The sequence below is a fragment of the Myotis davidii genome, unplaced genomic scaffold (genome assembly GCF_000327345.1).
Source record: "Myotis davidii unplaced genomic scaffold, ASM32734v1 scaffold508, whole genome shotgun sequence".
In the NCBI taxonomy this organism is placed as follows: Eukaryota; Metazoa; Chordata; class Mammalia; order Chiroptera; family Vespertilionidae; genus Myotis; species Myotis davidii.
The window spans coordinates 332,724-350,123 of NW_006299262.1; positions in this window are offsets into that span (position 1 = coordinate 332,724).

Here is a 17,400-nt window from a genome sequence, read left to right on the forward strand (position 1 = left end):
CACTGTGTCCACAGTTGGTCTCTGTGACGTATGGAATATGGTGGGAGTGTCGGTGTGTGACTAGGGACGCTAGATCATAAAAAGCACTGCTGCTTCTGCCTTGTTCGCTTGGGTCACTCGCTCTGGAGAACGTCAGTAGTCACATCCTGAGGACTTGTAAGCAGCAGAAGAGGCCCCACATGGGGGGACTGAGGCTTGTCCCCAAGAACCAGCATCCATTGGATGAGTCACCTGGGAAGTCATCTTCCAAGCCCTGCTGACATCATTTTTAAAAAACATATCTTTATTGATTTCAGAGAGGAAGGGAGAGGGAGAGAGAGATAGAAACATCAATGATGAGAGAGAAACATCGATTGGCTGCCTCCTGCACGCCCCCTACTGGGGATTGAGCCCACAACCCAGGCATCTGCCCTTGACTGGAATGGAACCCGCAACTCTTCAGTCCACAGGCCGACACTCTATCCACTGAGCCAAACTGGCTAGAGCCCAGCTGACCTCTTGGCTGCAACCTCATGAGAGACCCTGAATTAAGATGCTCCTGAAACTTTTAATCCACTGTCACAGGCCACATAGTGACTCCCCCTCCAAGATGCCCATGTCATAATCCCTAGAACCTGGGGCTATGTTACATTACACAGCAAAAGGGAATCAAGGTATCCGATGGAATTACAGGTGGTAATCAGCTCTCCTTAAAATTAGGAGATTATCCGGGACGATCCATGTGATCGCAAGTCTCCTTAAATGTGGAAAAGGAAGGTGGAATAGGCCAGAGTGAAGCAGTGAGAGGACTCAGCTGCCTTTGCTGGCTTCGAAGCTGGAGAGAGGGGCCCAGAAAAGGAATGTGGTGACCTCCGAGGCTGGCAAGTACCAGAAAGCAGATTCTCCCTGAGCCTCCAGAAAGGAAGGCCACCCCGCTGACACCCCAACACTAGCCCAGGGAGGCCTCTTCAGACTCCTGAACTACGGAACTCGAGGGTAACAAATTGTGCTGTTTTAGCCACTGTGTTTGTGGAAATGTGTAACAGCAGCCAGAGAAAGTAATACATTGGAAGAAACTGTAAGGATAAAAAATGTTTACCACTATTTTAGGACACTAAATTGAGGGCAGTAATTTGTTTTGCCTCAGGAGACAACAGGCCACCAGGCTTTATTGGCTAAGAGTGAGTTCTTAAAGGAAAGTTAGGAACATTTTATTGGATGCTGGGGGAAAGGTGATCCTTGTTATGTAGAGGCAAAAATTTTAGCAATACTGTGGTCTGTGGTAACAGGAAAGTAGTAAATGTATTTAATGTACAAAACAAGCTAGCTAAATAGATTTCCAGAAAGAGTGCTGAAGGTGCCACCCAGCTTCCCTTTGCTACTTCAGCTAAAATGTGAGAGGAAAGATAAGCTAAAGAAAGGACTGTTAAAAAGAATCACTCAGGAATCACTGAGTTTGAAAATTCCCAGCCTCTCCAGATGACAGATAATGCTGAAATTGAGAAATGGCTTCTGGCCCTAGCTGGTTTGGCTCAGTGGATAGAGCATCAGCCTGCGGACTGAGGAGTCCAGGGTTCAGTTCCGGCCAAGGGCCCATGCCTGGGTTGTGGGCTCAATCCCCAGTGTGGGGTGTGCAGGAGGCAGCTGATCAATGATTCTCTCTCATCATTGATGTTTCTATCTCTCCTTCTCCCTTCCTCTCTGAAATCAATAAAAATATATTTAAAAATAATAATTAGGAAATGGCTTCTGGCCCTGGCTGGTTTGGCTCAGTGGATAGAGCGTCAGCCTGCAGACTGAAGGGTCCCAGGTTCGGTTCCAGTCAAGGGCATGAACCTTGGTTTTGGGCACATCCCCAGTAGAGGGTGTGCAGGAGGCGGCTGATTGGTATTTCTCTCTCATTGATGTTTCTGGATTTCTATACCTCTCCTTTCCTCTCTGTAAAAAATCAATAAAATATATTTTTTTAAAAAAAAGAAAAAAGAAATCGCTTCTGGCCCTAGCCAATTTGGCTCAGTGGATAGACCATCGGCCTGTGGACTGAAGGGTCCCAGGTTTGATTCTGGTCAAGGGCACATGCCAGGCTTGTGGCACTGATTCCCAGTGGGGGCTGTGCAGGAGGCAGCCAATCAATGATTCTCACTCATCATTGATGTTTCTATCCCCCCCTCCCTTCCTCTCTGCAATTAATAAAAATATATTTAGAAAAAAGGAAAAGAAAGAAGGAAAGAAGAAATGGCTTCTGGACTAAGAGAAATTCCGAGGCATTCACAGAAAAACATGGTATATAGAAAGATGGAGCTCACAGTAGAATCCTTTATGAAGACCTCATAAAGGCTCAAGGCAACGCCTTAGAGAAGCTTTTAGTTTCACAACAGGACTTCTAAGAAGCTTAGGGGTGCTGGCCCTCACCAACCTATTAAGTTTGACCTGTTTTTACCTCAGTATGTACAGTATAATATTTTGTTTTAATTCTGTGTCTTCTAAAACATTAGCCTAGTTCCTCTCACAGATTACTAGTTCTTTGTGGTTTTTATCTTTATTCTCTGTTTGGATTTTTCATTTCCACTTCCAAATTACCTATCTCATTTTTTACATTCTCCACCAAACAACCTTTATCCTTTTTTTTCTTCTTCTTCTTTTTGGGGGAGGGGGGTTTAATCCTCACCTGAGGATATTTTTCCATTAAAATTTTAGAGAGAATGAAGGGAGAGGGAGAGACAGAGAGAAACACCGATGTGAGAGGGACATATCTATTGGTTGTCTCCCACAGGTGAAAGAGACATCCATCGGTTGCCTCCCACACACACCCCACACATGGCTGGGGAATGAATCCACAACCCTTGACTGGAAATTAAACGCAGGACCCTTCGGTGGGTAGACTAATGGTCTACTACTGAGTCACACTGGCCAGGGCCAGACAAACTTTTTTCAATAACCTGTTCTTTCAATGAATCTAAAGCAAAGAAAATGCTAAATTAATCCCTGATAGAAAAAAATCACACATCTATCATTTCTTCAAGTAATAGAAACAGACAGATGTCCATTTTGATTCACTGCTTTTGTGCTGTATCTCTTTTAAAATATTTCAAAATAGGTGATAAAATATAGTATGAGACAATTTTGTAAAAAAGTTAGTAAACTATAAAAGTTACATAAATGAAAGGCATTGTTATATGGTATCTGTTTCACTTCTTAGAAAAGGACACTGCTTTTGTTTTGTGTTATGTTTTCTTAAAAATATATTTTTATTGATTTCAAAGAGGAAGGGAGAGAGAGAGAGAGAGAGAAACATTAATGATGAGAGAGAATCATTGATCAGCTGACTCCTATTGGGGACTGTGCCCGCAACCCTGGCATGTGCCCAGACTGGGAATTGAACCATGGTCTCCTGGTTCCTAGGTCGATGCTCAACCACTGAGCTACACTGCCCATACAGGACACTGCTTTTGAACTATCTCTCACATTACAAAAATTTTAAGTTGGGACAAGTTAGGCAAACAACTGAAAATGAGTATTCAAAATACAGTTTTCTCTCTGATTTTTCTGAAGTCATGATCAGACAACCTTGCAAGCTGATTGAAGTCAGTAAAATTGTTATACTCTCAAGTAGTTTACAACTCGGAAATTCTGAGCCCACGGGTTGTTGGAATGATGAATGAAAAATAACCCACACCAAAGCACATGATGATAAAATTCTAGAACACCTTGAGTAAGGAGTTAGTCACAAAAACTTCCAGAGAGAAAAAAACAAATCACATTCAAAAGAACTTGTTTGGGACTCCCCAAGGCAAAATGATGCCCAAAGACAGTGAAGGACAATAATTTTTAATCAAGAATTTCTATCTTAACAAACTTTATCAGTCAAGCATGACAGTGGAAAAAAGGCATTTCAGATAGTCAAGGACTCAAATAATACCTTCCAAATACCCTTTCTTGGAGATCTACTACATAGGACATGCTTTACCCAAGTAAAGGAATTAGCAAGAAAAAAGAAGACCTGGGATTCAGGAAATGTGGCTCCAGCCCTGGCTAGCAGGAAGGAATTCCCAGGACCAGCTCTGCAGAAGGCTGATGGAGTGGCCAGTCCAGCCAGGAGGAGAGGGGCGAGGTGTGCACAGAAATGCTCATTTTCATCATAACTTTTTACTCTATATAAAGTAAATGTTACTTTAATAACATTTAAAGTAATATCTTAAATTTTATCCTGTCTTGAATTGTCCTCTCCACCACTTAAACACATTCCTACCCGGCCTAGTCCCCCAGCACTGTGTACATACCACTCTCACAGCACAGATCACAGAACCTTATCAGCATTTGTTTATATGTCTGTCTCCACAGTTATGTGGGGAGGTTTATGAGGGTCGGGGCTGTGTCATTTCATCTTGATTTTGTCAGCATCCAGCAGAGTGCCTGGGTAGACAGTATATGCTTGACTGATTAAGCCAAATACTGATTAAGATAGCCGCCTGAAAGAAATTCCTCAAAAAGAGTATTTTATATTGACATGTAAGAATTTCAAATCAGAGGAAAAGTCTATTTCAAATAACTAACATTTCAGGAATGTTCTCTTGACTACCAACAGAGAAAATGATGATGTCTACAAAACTCATGAATTCATTCATTGAATAGATATTGAGTGTTCATTTTATGCCAGAAAGTCTTCAGCTTGCTCTAAACCAGGTAAAGTTTCCTAGTGGGAGAGAGAGGAAATAGATTACAAATAAATACATGCAATTATGCTGTGCTGGGTAAGGGGGCAGAGAATGACCATGGGAGAGAATTAGGTGCTCTCTTAGCCTGGGGGGCCAGGGAAGGCCTCACTCACCTCCCTTTGTCTCTCTGTTCTCCCTCTGCTTCCCTCTGCCCTATCAGGGAACAGGCCAGCCTTAGGAAGTGCACAGTGAGGTTTTAGTCAGCACCCTACTGGGCTAAGTAAGATTTCTGAAGTGGATGTGGAAGAAGAGGGAGAAGAGAAGGCAGCTCCTCCCTCCTTCCCTGCCTTAAGGTGATAACGCAGAACAACCTCTATGGAATCAGAATAGGATTCCTTGCCCTCTCAAAGGCTGTGGAGGGGGCGCTGGGAAGTCTTTGAAGAAATGAACGCGTCATCACTGGTGCAAGAGCTTTGAACTGAAAGCAAGTATCCAGGGTACCATTCCTCATTGCTGCTGCCATTCAGTGATAAATGGGATTCGCCTGGGATAAGTGGTACTGTGCTTAGTGGACATCAAACCTAAGGGAAACTTTAGGATCAAGCTTTAAAGTTAAAATCTCTTCTAAATCTTAAAACATGCATGGGGTGTGGGTGGGGGTAGGGGACACAAAAGTAGGTTTACAGCTATTAATATGGAAAATGATGCAGTGATTAATAAATAATAATACAAGAATAAACATGGGTGCTGACTGGTATGGCTCAGTTGGTTGGAACATCGCCCCATACATGGAAAGGTTGTGGGTTTGATTCCTGGTCAGGGCACATACCTAGGTTGTGGGTTCGATCTCCTATTGGGGCACATACAGGAGGCAACTAATTGATGTTTCTCCCTCACATCGATGCTTCTCTCTCTCTCCTGCCCTTCCCCTCTCTCCAATAAATAAATAAATAAATAAATAAATAACGCATGTACCTGGATTGTGGGCACATCCCCAGTAGGAGATGTGCAGGAGGCAGCTAATCGATGTTCCTCTCTCATTGATGTTTCTAACTCTCTATCTCTCTCCCTTCCTCTCTGTAAAAAAACAATTAAATATATTTTTTTAAAAAAAGAATAAACTTGGTGTGTCACATAGAACTGTAAACCTACTTTTGCCCCACCCTGTAATTAAGGATTAATTTTTGTCATACCTACCACTTCCAAAATATATAGCCATACATTTTTATTTTGTAAATTGAAAACATATCAAACCACTCAATGTTTGTTCACAGTTCTTAAGTTATCAGTAAAAATGTCACATAAGAAAGTTGCTCTATGTTATAAAGAGAGAATTTATCTTCTGGCCAGTGTGGCTCAGCAGTTGAGTGTCAACCCAGAAACCAGGAAGTTGCCGATTCGGGTTTGATTCCTACGGGTGCATGCAGGAGGCAGCTGGATGATGATGTTCCTTTCTCATCAATGTTTCTATCTCTCTATCCCTCTCCCTTCCTCTCTCTCTAGAAATCAATTTTAAAAACCATATTTTTTTTTAAAAAAAAGAGTATTTCTCGGTCGACAGTATTTTAAAATAAATATTGGGCAACTACTAACCTGTTAAGTCATGAGTCTTAGGTATTTTAATGAAAAATTTGAATTACCAGAATAAATTTTCTGAAAAATACTAGCCAGAGCAAAGGAATTATAACCTATTTGTACGGCTATATATGACCCAAAATTTGTTTACCTCTTTATCTCTAACTCTTGTAACCAAGAGATCTAGAAAACACCTAGCAGTGATCAAAAATATCTTTGGAAATGTTATACAAACCTAAAAAAATTCTATGTCTATAATTATAATTATTAAAAGTACCTATTAACCCTAATCACCTTCACATGTATCTATCCCTTGCCAATGCTAGCCATACAATCTACGAACTAGAGAAATACATATGCCTCAGTATTAAGAATCTACAGCTTTATAAACGCTTAGTTAGAGATGGTGAACCATGTGGGTACAGCCACCCAGCAGAGAGCAAACAGCAATTACTAACTACCACCAGTGCTATTATTTACTGTAGATAGAAACAGGAGTAATAGCAAACCAATACATAATGAGCAACTTGAAATTTCCCACTGATGTCAAATGCATTTTCAATGAGACATTAAAAACTTACCAACTTATAGAGGTCTTTGAGGAGCTTATCAAGGAAATGATTGGTTCATAAAACCTAACTCAGTAAATTATGGGCTAGAGGTTGCTATTATCTCTCTCTAGGGAGTGGAGAGCTCGGTGTTCCTTGAAGCTGGAGGTTTGAAGCACTGGCCAGGTGAGTTGGGGGTGGGGTGGATACCATTCAGAGGCCTCCAATTGTGACCTCCCTTCCTGTCCCTACTCCCACATCAGCCACACCACACACATACCCACCATGGACTTACAAGCTGTCAGCATCACTTCATTTATTAGGAGACAAAATGAAAAGCAGTTTCTTCTTCCCTTGGAAAATTTGGGGACCCCCGGTCCACTGTGTGCAAAGCACTTTGTTAGGTGCGATGCAAAGGTGTTGAGGCATGGCGCACTATCTGAGGACAGTCATAAAAGATTTATGAATGTACTAAATAAAGGCTTAGCATGGGTGTGTCTAGATGTGGAGTGCTGAAGTCCCTTTAAACCCCTGGAGTGTCTCTAACGAAGCATGAAGGTGTTGGGGACAATATCTCAGTACATGGTGTTCCCTCCCCCATCACCACTTTTCTCTTTTCTCATCCACCTAACAGAGCGTGTGTGCCTCTTCAGTGGCCAGGACATCCGTAGCAGGACAGGTTGAAAGATGGGAATTTTAAATCCCGTAGTAATGTTGTAGATTTATTCTACAAATTCTACTTCTTCGGTCTAAACATTTTTTTTTCACCTCTTCTTATTGATCTTACTATACAGATTTTCCCTACTCTTCTCTTCCACATCCTAAAATTTTCCACTTTATATTTTTTTCTTTTGTCCCCTTAAATTATATCAAGCAGAGCAAGAAATAGAAGACTTATGTGAAAATAATTCCATTGCAAGAAATAGAAGACTTATGTGAAAATAATTCCATTGCAAGAAATAGAAGACTTATGTGAAAATAATTCCATTGCTGAAAAGGAGGGAATCATTAACCTTCCGATGGGAGAAGTTATATTTGTGCTTCCCATTGCCATGGTTTTAGGAATGTGTGTATTTTGCTTCTTATTTCTTGGTTGCATTGCAGTAGAATACCTGCAATAAAAATTCAGTTGATGTTAAATCCTGTCTATGTAAACTTTTGAACACAATCAAAGACAGGTATGAATTCAATGATGAAGCCACTCTTACTGTGGTTAAGGAAACAAATATACATGAAGCAATAAAGCAAATTTGAATTCTGCATTATCATTTACTGGTTGTACGACCCTGTTTCTTAACCTTTCCAAGTCCTCTTTATACAATGGATTAGCTACTGCTGTTGCTGATATTGTCTTCCAAATATTTTACCCTCTTGGTTAGTCTCTGCATGCATTCTAGACCTACATGCATTCTAGACCTGCATGCATTTTAGACCTTGCCTCTTAAAGTGTGGAATTCAGAGATGAATATAATATGCTAGACCTGGTGTAAGACCAAAGTGGCATATAGTGAGACTGAACCTCCCTTGTCCTGGACAATATACATCTATGAACACAGGATAGGTCTGCTTTAGCATGATTGCAACCACATACATTGTTGGCTTAGTGATCAACATCTATAAGTCTTTTTCTCAAAAACCACAGTTAATTCGGGATTCCTTTTAATATATATATGTTATTTGAGAGAAAGGAAAAGGGAAAGAGAGATAGAAACATCAATGATGAGAGAGAATCATTGATCGGCTGCCTCCTGCATGGCCCCTACTGGGGATGGAGCCTGCAGCCCAGGCATGTGCCCTTGATAGTAATCGAACCCAGGACCCTTCAGTCTGCAGGCCAATGCTCTATCCACTGAGCCAAACCAGCTAGGGCAAGGATCCCACATGCCCAACCCTAACTCCTCTCCATCAAATGCAATTCAATTAACAAAACAACCAACCAAGCCAACAACAACCGACAGGAGCTTGTTTATCTCAGTTCAATTCCATGCCATTTGAAAAATGAGGGAGCTGTTTCTCACCCATCACACAGCCCAGCTGTAGTTGTCTGTGGTTTGCTGGTCCATGCATAGCAGAAAGAAAAAAAGGTGGCAGCCTCGGGTAGACTGTGATAGGAGAATGGAAAGTGTGCCAGCAGGACCCAAAGACTAGTGGCACTTCAGAGCATAAGAAATATAGAAACAACTGTTGGCTAGTAAAAATTATCTTGTTAGAATCTGTCAGTGGTTCTATTTTTGCACCTCCAGCTAACACTCCTCTCTCTCTCCTACTTTTCACAGGATGCTGAGAGTTCTAAGAACAAGAACTCTGATCAAGTAGACTTGGGGGAGAATCATGCTTTTGTCATATATCTGCTGTGCGAACCAGACTAAGCTCCTTAGCCTCTCTGAACCTCAACTGGTCTGTAAAACCAGGATATTAACACCTAACTTACTTAGTTGTTAGAACTGAATGAGTTTAAAATGCTGATGAATCTCAGAGGGAAGTCATGAAGGGGGTGGGGGGGAGTGATTAACTGGGAACTTATAAGCATATTAGAGGCCTGGTGCATGAAAATTCATACACTGGAGGGGGGTCCCTCAGCCCGGCCTGCCCCCTCTCACTGTCTGGGAGCCCTAAGGGGCAGGAGGTGACCCGGCGATCAGGGGAAGGTGATGCCCCCATTACACTTCTGCTGCTGCCACTGCCGGCAGCGCAAGCCTCAGCCGGCCCTGGTTACCTGAGCCTCGGGAAGCCCTGGGCGGCTGGGGGGCTGAGGGGACTGGGCGCCGCCATCTTTTGGCTGTGGATGCCGCCATCTTTGAGGGTGTGGCAGTCAATTATCATATTCCTTTCTTATTGGATGTGGGTGCCACCATCTTTGTGACAGTGTGAGAGTCAATTAGCATATTCTCTCTTTATTAGATAGGCTATGCATAGTCCATGGACACAGACAATAGAGTGGTGAGGCCTGGGAGGGGCGGGTGCGTTATGGAGGGGGTCAATGGAAAAAACAAATAAAAAAGGGGACACCTGGAATACTTTCAACAAACATCTCCCCTTTCCTGCCCCAATTTAAAAAATAATAAATTGCTAAAATAATAGCATCTCTACTGCCCCTGAAAATGTAGCTATTAGGAAGGCTCTCAATTTCAGTGTGAGGGTGAAGGGCAATAGGGCTCATAGCAAAGAGTGTACCATATGCAACCCATCTAAAGGGCAGCCTTTGGGAAATCATGGCCCCCCAGGAAGTTCAAGCTCCTTAGCATGGCACGAGGCCTCTTTGGACATGGCTTTGTCCCTCTTTTCCCTCCGCTCTTCAATGTAGCCTGTACTCTGGCTATCCTGACCTACCTGTAGTTTCCTGAGTATACCTTGATCTTCCATACTTCAATGCCATAGTCATACCATTCTCTCTGGAAGGCAAACCCAAATCTGGTCCAACTAGGAAGTTTCCAATCACCCTCCAGTTCACCACAGGTAACAGCTCCACTGTGAAGCACGTGTTGGGAGACAGTTCTTTATGGTCCTCTCCCATTTCTGTACACCGTGCAAGAGAGGAACCAGCTGCACTTTGCCCTGGACTATCTCTTCAAGGATGTTTGTATAGTGCATAGCCATGGAATATAGAGATAGTGTTTCCCTCTGGAGCAAACGTCAGGTATACTTACTACCCATTATAAAAGATTTAGGTTCCTTAAGCTTTGGGTTCCTTCCCCGTAACACAACCCACTGTATGTGCAGTTGACATTTGGCCCTCATTGTGTTGCCCTGTGGGATCTGAAGCACAGGGAACTGAAGACATATTGCTGGTACTCTGCTTTTTGCATTGCCACGAGGAATAAACTGTCCTTCATCGCTGGCACAGGAGTTTTGTGTTGTCTACTAGTAACGTGTTAGTTTGCCAGCAGGGTAAAAGCGGAGACTCTTCATATGTCTTAGGACCATAATCCCTTCCTTTCCCTTTCATCCCACTGTAGGAATGTGAATTGCTCCTTAAACTCGGTTCTCAAATTATCCTGAACGTTGCAGAGTTGACCACAATATTCAGTGACTACATAATTTTCTTGTAACTGTATCTGCAATAGTGCCTGGGACACACTGAATGCTCGGTACTTCGTTGAATGAGTGAACGTGTCATTCCTCGGAAGTTCCTTTTAAGACTCTTCCCATTGCTGGCGTATATCCAAAGGGATGCCCAGTGCGCTCGGCCTCGGTTCTTACTGTCCTATGCTCACTTCTCCTACATATCCTTGAACATCTCCCCTTTCCTGCTCCAGAATGACCCCTTGAGTTCTGGTACTTGATGAGTTACTTCTGGCTCCTGTTTCTTGACACTCTTATTTTCTCTTAGGAATTGTGTACTGGTAACAATCTTCACTTGAAGAATCCCCAGGACCGCTCTGCTTAGTACACATCTTCATAAACAACTACCCGGAGTGGAAAAAATTCACATTCTATCATACATTAGTTACACATTGTGTTACATGAAAATTCAGAAAAATACGTCCTTTGTAATTTTAACTTAAACCAGTGATAATAAATGTAGAATAGACCAGATTAACTCCAAGTATAGGATTTTGCACTATTTTCTCAGAGAACTTTCTCTCAGTTGCTTTCCATCTATCTAATCAGTATTTCAATATAGTACTTCATTATTTCTTCAGCCAACAAATATCTATTCAGTTCCTCTTCATTGCAAGGCAATGTCTTTACTGTGAGGCACACAAAGATGAATCAGATGTGATTCATGTCCTCAAAATGCTCGTGATAAAATATGCATAAGTCACCCTAGCTAGTTTGGCTCAGTGGATAGAGTGTCGACCTGCGGACTGAAGGGTCCCAGGTACGATTCTGGTCAAGGGCACATACCTGGGTTGTGGGCTAGATCCCCAGTGGGGGCATGCAGGAGGCAGCCAATCAATGATCTCTCTCATCATTGACGTTTCTATCTCTCCCTCTCCCTTCCTCTTTGAAATCAATAAAGATATATTTTTTAAAATATGCATAAGTTATGTACCACAAAAATATTGTAAGATTTCAGACAAAATAACACCTCTACTGCCCCAGAAAATGTAAATATTAGGAAGGCTCTCAATTACAGTGTGAGGGTGAAGGGCAAGGAATGTAGCCTATGATTAGAGAAAATCTCCTGCAAAAGGTTCAGAGTTAGAGCAATCCAAGTGCTGTTCAGCTATCACCATGGATGGTTCACTTTGGCCCGAGTGTTGAATATATATAGGAAAAGATTGACTAAAAATTTGTAATTGTAGATTGAGGTCAGATTAGGGAGCCATTAGAATTATGGAGTTTAGTTGTTTAATTAATACTTCGGCATTTTACAGGCAAATGAGGGGGCAGTGAAAGTTTTTGATCAAAAGAAAAACTTGATCACAGACAAATTAACCTTGTAATAACAATAAAAATGAATCAGAGATGGAAAGCTTACAAGATTTTGGGGAAGTGTGTTGAGAGCCTATTCTAATGCAATGGCTCAGGTGAGAGGTACTAAGAACAGGAACATGGGCAGTAACAGGAGAAATTGAGTGGAGAACAGATTTCAAAAGATTTCAGAGAGAAACTTGGCAACATAGGAGTGAGGATGAGGAGATGCTTCAATCAAATGTTATCTTGCATAATCCCTTTAACATCCAGTCAATATTTCTTCATAAGAATATCATGAGCTATGGGTGGTCAGATTTTGTTGTTAATCCTTATGGAGGATATTTTTTCCCATTGATGTTAGAGAGAGTGGAAGGGAGGCGGGAAGAAGAGAGAGAACAAAGAGAGAAACATTGAGATGAGAGCCACATCACTTGGTTGCCTCCCACACATGCCCCAACCAGGGCGGGGAACCTGCAACCCAGGTATGTGTCTTTGACCAGAATTAAACCTGCGACCCTTCGGTTCATGGGCCAACGTTCTAACCATTGAACCACCGGTCAGGACTCAACTGTCTTGTTGAAATAAAAATGTGTTTGCTTTTCCATTTTCCTTGAACTACCCTGATCTATGTATTCTTTTTCTTTCTTTTTGTAAAAAAGTATTTTTTATTGATTTCAGAGAGAAAGGGAGAGGGGATGAGAGAGACTCATTGATTGGCTGACTCCTGCACACCCCACATCAGGGATCAAGCCCACAACTCAGGCAAAAATATGAAACACTTCACAAATTTGCATGTCATCCTTGCACAGAAGTCATGCTAATCTCTGTATCATTCCAATATTAGTGCATGGGCTGCCGGAGCAAGCACTGATCTATGTATTCTTAGCAAACATGGGTTTCTGCCTTGTTATTACCATCACTGCTTTTCCTATGGATTCACAATCCACTTTTGAAAAACTGTAGTAAAACACACACAATATAAATTTACTCTTAAAATTTTAAGTATACATTACAGTAGTTAACCATATCCATATTATTGTACAACAGATCTGTAAAACTTTTTTCTTTTTAAACGAATTGCTAAGGAGTATTACAGATGTCTCTCAAAATTCCTCGCCTCCCTTAGCCCCCCTCCTCCCAGCTCCTGCCTTCACCACACTATTGTCTGTGTCTGTTGGCTATGCATATCTATAATAATCTATATACATAAAAGCCTAAGCAACCATTACGACCAGTTGACCAAACGACCGGTTGCTATGATGTGCACAGACCACCAGGGGCAGATGCTCAAAGCAGGAGCTGCCCCCTGGTGGTCAGTGCGCTCCCACAGCCAACCTCCTGCGGCTGTCCAACCTCCCGTGGTCCCTCTCCCTGGCTGGCCAGCCCCAATTAGCCCCGATCAGCCCTGATCACCAGCCAGGTCGAGGAACCCCACCTGTGCATGAATTTGCGCACTGGGCCTCTAGTAAAAGCATAATATGCTAATTAGACCAGATGTTCTTCCAGACATCCTTCCTTCCAGTCAAAGCCACAGCGGGTAGGGGCTGTGGCAGAGGCAGCAGAGGCCTCTGGCCACAGCAGACAGAGGCTGGGGCCAAGGCCCTTGCACGAATTTCGTGCACCAGGCCTCTAGAATGTATTTAATTTCTTTGGTTAATCTCTTTCCATCTCTACCCGATTTGAGATATGTCAGTCTGTTCCCTGTGGAACTTTTTTCATCTTGCGTAACTGAAACGCCATACCCTTGAACCACAACTCCCTGTTTCCTGCTCCTTCTAGCTCCTGGGCAACCACCATTATACTTTCTGTTTCTATGAGTTTGATTACTCAGATTACTTGAGCCAGTAATTACTTCAGATACCTCATATTAGTGGAATCATGCATTACTTGTCTTTTTGTGACCGACTTATTTCACAACATAAGGTCCTCAAGTACCATTCATGTTGTAGCTAGCATACAATAGGACTTCATTCTCTTTTAGAGCTAAATAATACTTCCTTTTCTTACCCATTCATCTGTTGATGAACATTTAGGTTGTTTCCACAATTTGGCTATTGTGAATAAGGTTGCAATCAACATAGATGTGCAAGTACCTCTTCAAGATACTACCTTTTAAATTCTTTTGGATATTTACCCAGAAGTGGGACTGTAGTTCTATTTTTAATTTTTTGAGGAATCTCCATACTGTTTTCCACAGCAGCTGCATCTTTTTGCAACCCATGAAGAATTACCACCCCTTTTAAAGCTAAACCTTTTCAGAACGTTTCTGGTGGCAGCATTCTGAAAGCTCATCAGTGAATGCTTTCTGGAATTACGTGACGATCATAGCATGTGATCCTCATCCAGGGCCTGGCCTTCTAACCAACATAGTAGGATCTCAATAAACATTTGTTAAATGAAAAATTAAACAACTCCAGACTTATGCTGCGTTTTCTCAATCCATAGACCCAGGTAATATTTAGGGGTCATAATGCTTGAAGATCGTTTAGTACAGCTCCATAATTTGATGGGTAAAATTATGTGACTTTCCCCCCGAAAGTTGTGCCAGGAGACATGAATTTATTTAACAGAACCCAATTCCTCCCCCGCCCCGCCCCCGCAACCTACCCTCAGATTTCAGTTCTTTAAAAAACTATATAGTCGCTGAAACCGGTTTGGCTCAGTGGATAGAGCGTCGGCCTGCAGACTGAGAGGTCCCAGGTTCGATTCCGGTCAAGGGCATGTACCTGGCTTGCGGGCACATCCCCAGTAGGAGATGTGCAGGAGGCAGCTGATCGATGTTTCTCTCTCATCGATGTTTCTAACTCTCTATCTCTCTCCCTTCCTCTCTGTAAAAGATCAATAAAATATATATTTAAAAAAAACAAACAAACTATATAGTCTCTCCTTGTTTCAGCCTGAAAATAATTGTCCTTGTTTTAGAAAATAAAAACAAAATAGAGCTTAGGTAGTTATCTCAATGAGATTTATCCTTCGAGGGGGCAAGTTTGGGAGTTTAAACACCCAGGCACTTCTACCCCTTTCAGGACTAGTTCAGGGACTATTCAAAGAAGTCATCAGCATAGTCACCAATCAGAATTGACTCTTTAAAACTTGAATATTTAAAAATTAAGCCAACTCTGAAAGGATAAAGATTTGTCACTATTGGGATATTTACTTACTAAATTATGATGGCACCTATTTATAGAGCTTGCACCAGGTACTTTCCAAGCATTATATTATGTCATAGCAGCTATTGGTATTATACTTGTTCCTATTAAATAGATAACTTTTGAGAGCATAATAACTTGTCTATGTCACACTGAAATTTGAACTGTAGTCTGACAGACACCAAAATCCATGTTCTTAACCACCTCAGTGTGGTTAGCTCACTACACGCAAGAAGCTGTGCTGGCATGGTGGAGCATTCGAGAACTCGGAAACAAGCCCCAAAGTGGCGTATGCAGCTAGTACATCATATAAGAGAGGTACTGTACATGAAAGGAAATGTAATTGTCCGAAAAGACATGTACTGTGTTATTTAAAGAAGTATGCCATAAATTCTGAAGCCAACAGGAATAGGTGTTTAGAAAAAAAGAAAGGAAGGAAAGAAAGAAAAAAAGAGAGAAATTTAAATTAAATTATTTAAATATAAAGAACAGAAAGATCACAGTAGAAAAAGCAAAAGCAAAAAACAAATAAGAAGATGTGGGATTCTATTTCCCTGTTACCATTTACAAATGAGTGATCTTGGGTATACAACACATTTAATAATTACATCATCAGAGTAAGGTTTTTGCTGCCCAACATGGGACAGTAAATACATCAGACAAGTTTGTTAAGTCACATTACATTACATATTATTTATGTTACACATATTATTTTAGTTCATGTTAGATGCAATGCTATGTTCTTCCCCAGTGCAACTCAAGGTCCAAAGCTATTGCATTAGAATCAAAGTCTCCTATGATTAATTGAAATGTTAAAGAAAAGACAAAGTGGCAGGTTAAAAAAAAAAGTTCTTCCCTTGCTGTTAGCTCATCCCTCCCCTCCTCCAGCCTTGATGCTTATTTATTCAAGAAAGAAGGCAAAAGAGCATCTTACTAGCCATTCTTATCCAGAAAATATGAGCATTTGGGTCGACTGGAAGGGAACAGGGAGCAGGGGAGTCAAGAGGGAGAAGAATGTCATCCGGATTTTAAAAACCTAGTTTAGTGGCACCCAGGAATATAATTTTGTGTAAATTTGACTTATCGGGTATTTAAAACATCCTTGTAAACGTTTCATTATATTACTCTAAAGAACCTTTATTCTGATGCTTAAAAATAGTTCAAATTCATGTAAATTTTAAGTAAGACTTTGGAGGCAATATAGCCAAGATTTTACTGTCTTCCAGGCAGTTAAGTAGAAATCGTTTACTAGTAGACTGATCCTTTTACAGTAAGCTTCCAGCAAGGGTAGTGCTGCTACGTAGACTGATCCTTTTTACAGTAAGCTTCCAGCAAGGGTAGTGCTGCCCTCCCAGCAGATGTTCTAAAACTGTTGATCTCCCCCCCCACACACACACACACATTTTTTTTTTTCATAAGGAGGATTTTGTCTTAGTGACAAAAAGTAGCTTTCTGCCAGCACTTTTTCTTAAGGTGAGCTTTTAGCCTGCACCCTAATCATGTGCCATAGATTTATAGATTCCTGTGCCATTTGCTAATCCACTTGTAACGCTATGATCCACATGTTTAGCCATCGGATTACATTTGTAAAATGTACCTTTTCAGTGCTCTTGTTACGCCTGATTTTAAGAGATGTGAACAAACTCACAACACTTATGTCTTCCCCAGTCACGTTTACCTTCTGACCAGGTGGTCAGACTAACGAAGCCTAGTTGCCCAGACCTAGTCGCCCAGAGAGTCTAAGAATCTCCAACACTTAGGACAGGGCCTTTTGTGTGCACAGTTCTCACGACTCACACAACTTGGACTAACTCGAGAGAGAAGAAAACATCTCCCCAAAAGATAAGGGTTCGCTTCAGGGCTCGCAGGAGATGCTTTTAATCAGCGCTGCCTCTGATGGGGGCAAGGAGGCGAAGCACTGTCCCCACACGTGGGGCTTATCGCCCGGGGATGCCTCCAGTCTCCGGACAAATCTCTGAAGTGGGAAAGGGCCAGTTCCCTCCGCAGGGCCCCAGCGTGAGAGAGCCGCGGGGGGATGGGCAGGGGCCATCAGGGGAGAAGTCTCCGGCCTTTCCCCGTCTCTCAACACCATCCCTCCCCCACCCCGCCCCTCCTCCCCTGAATCCTAAACAA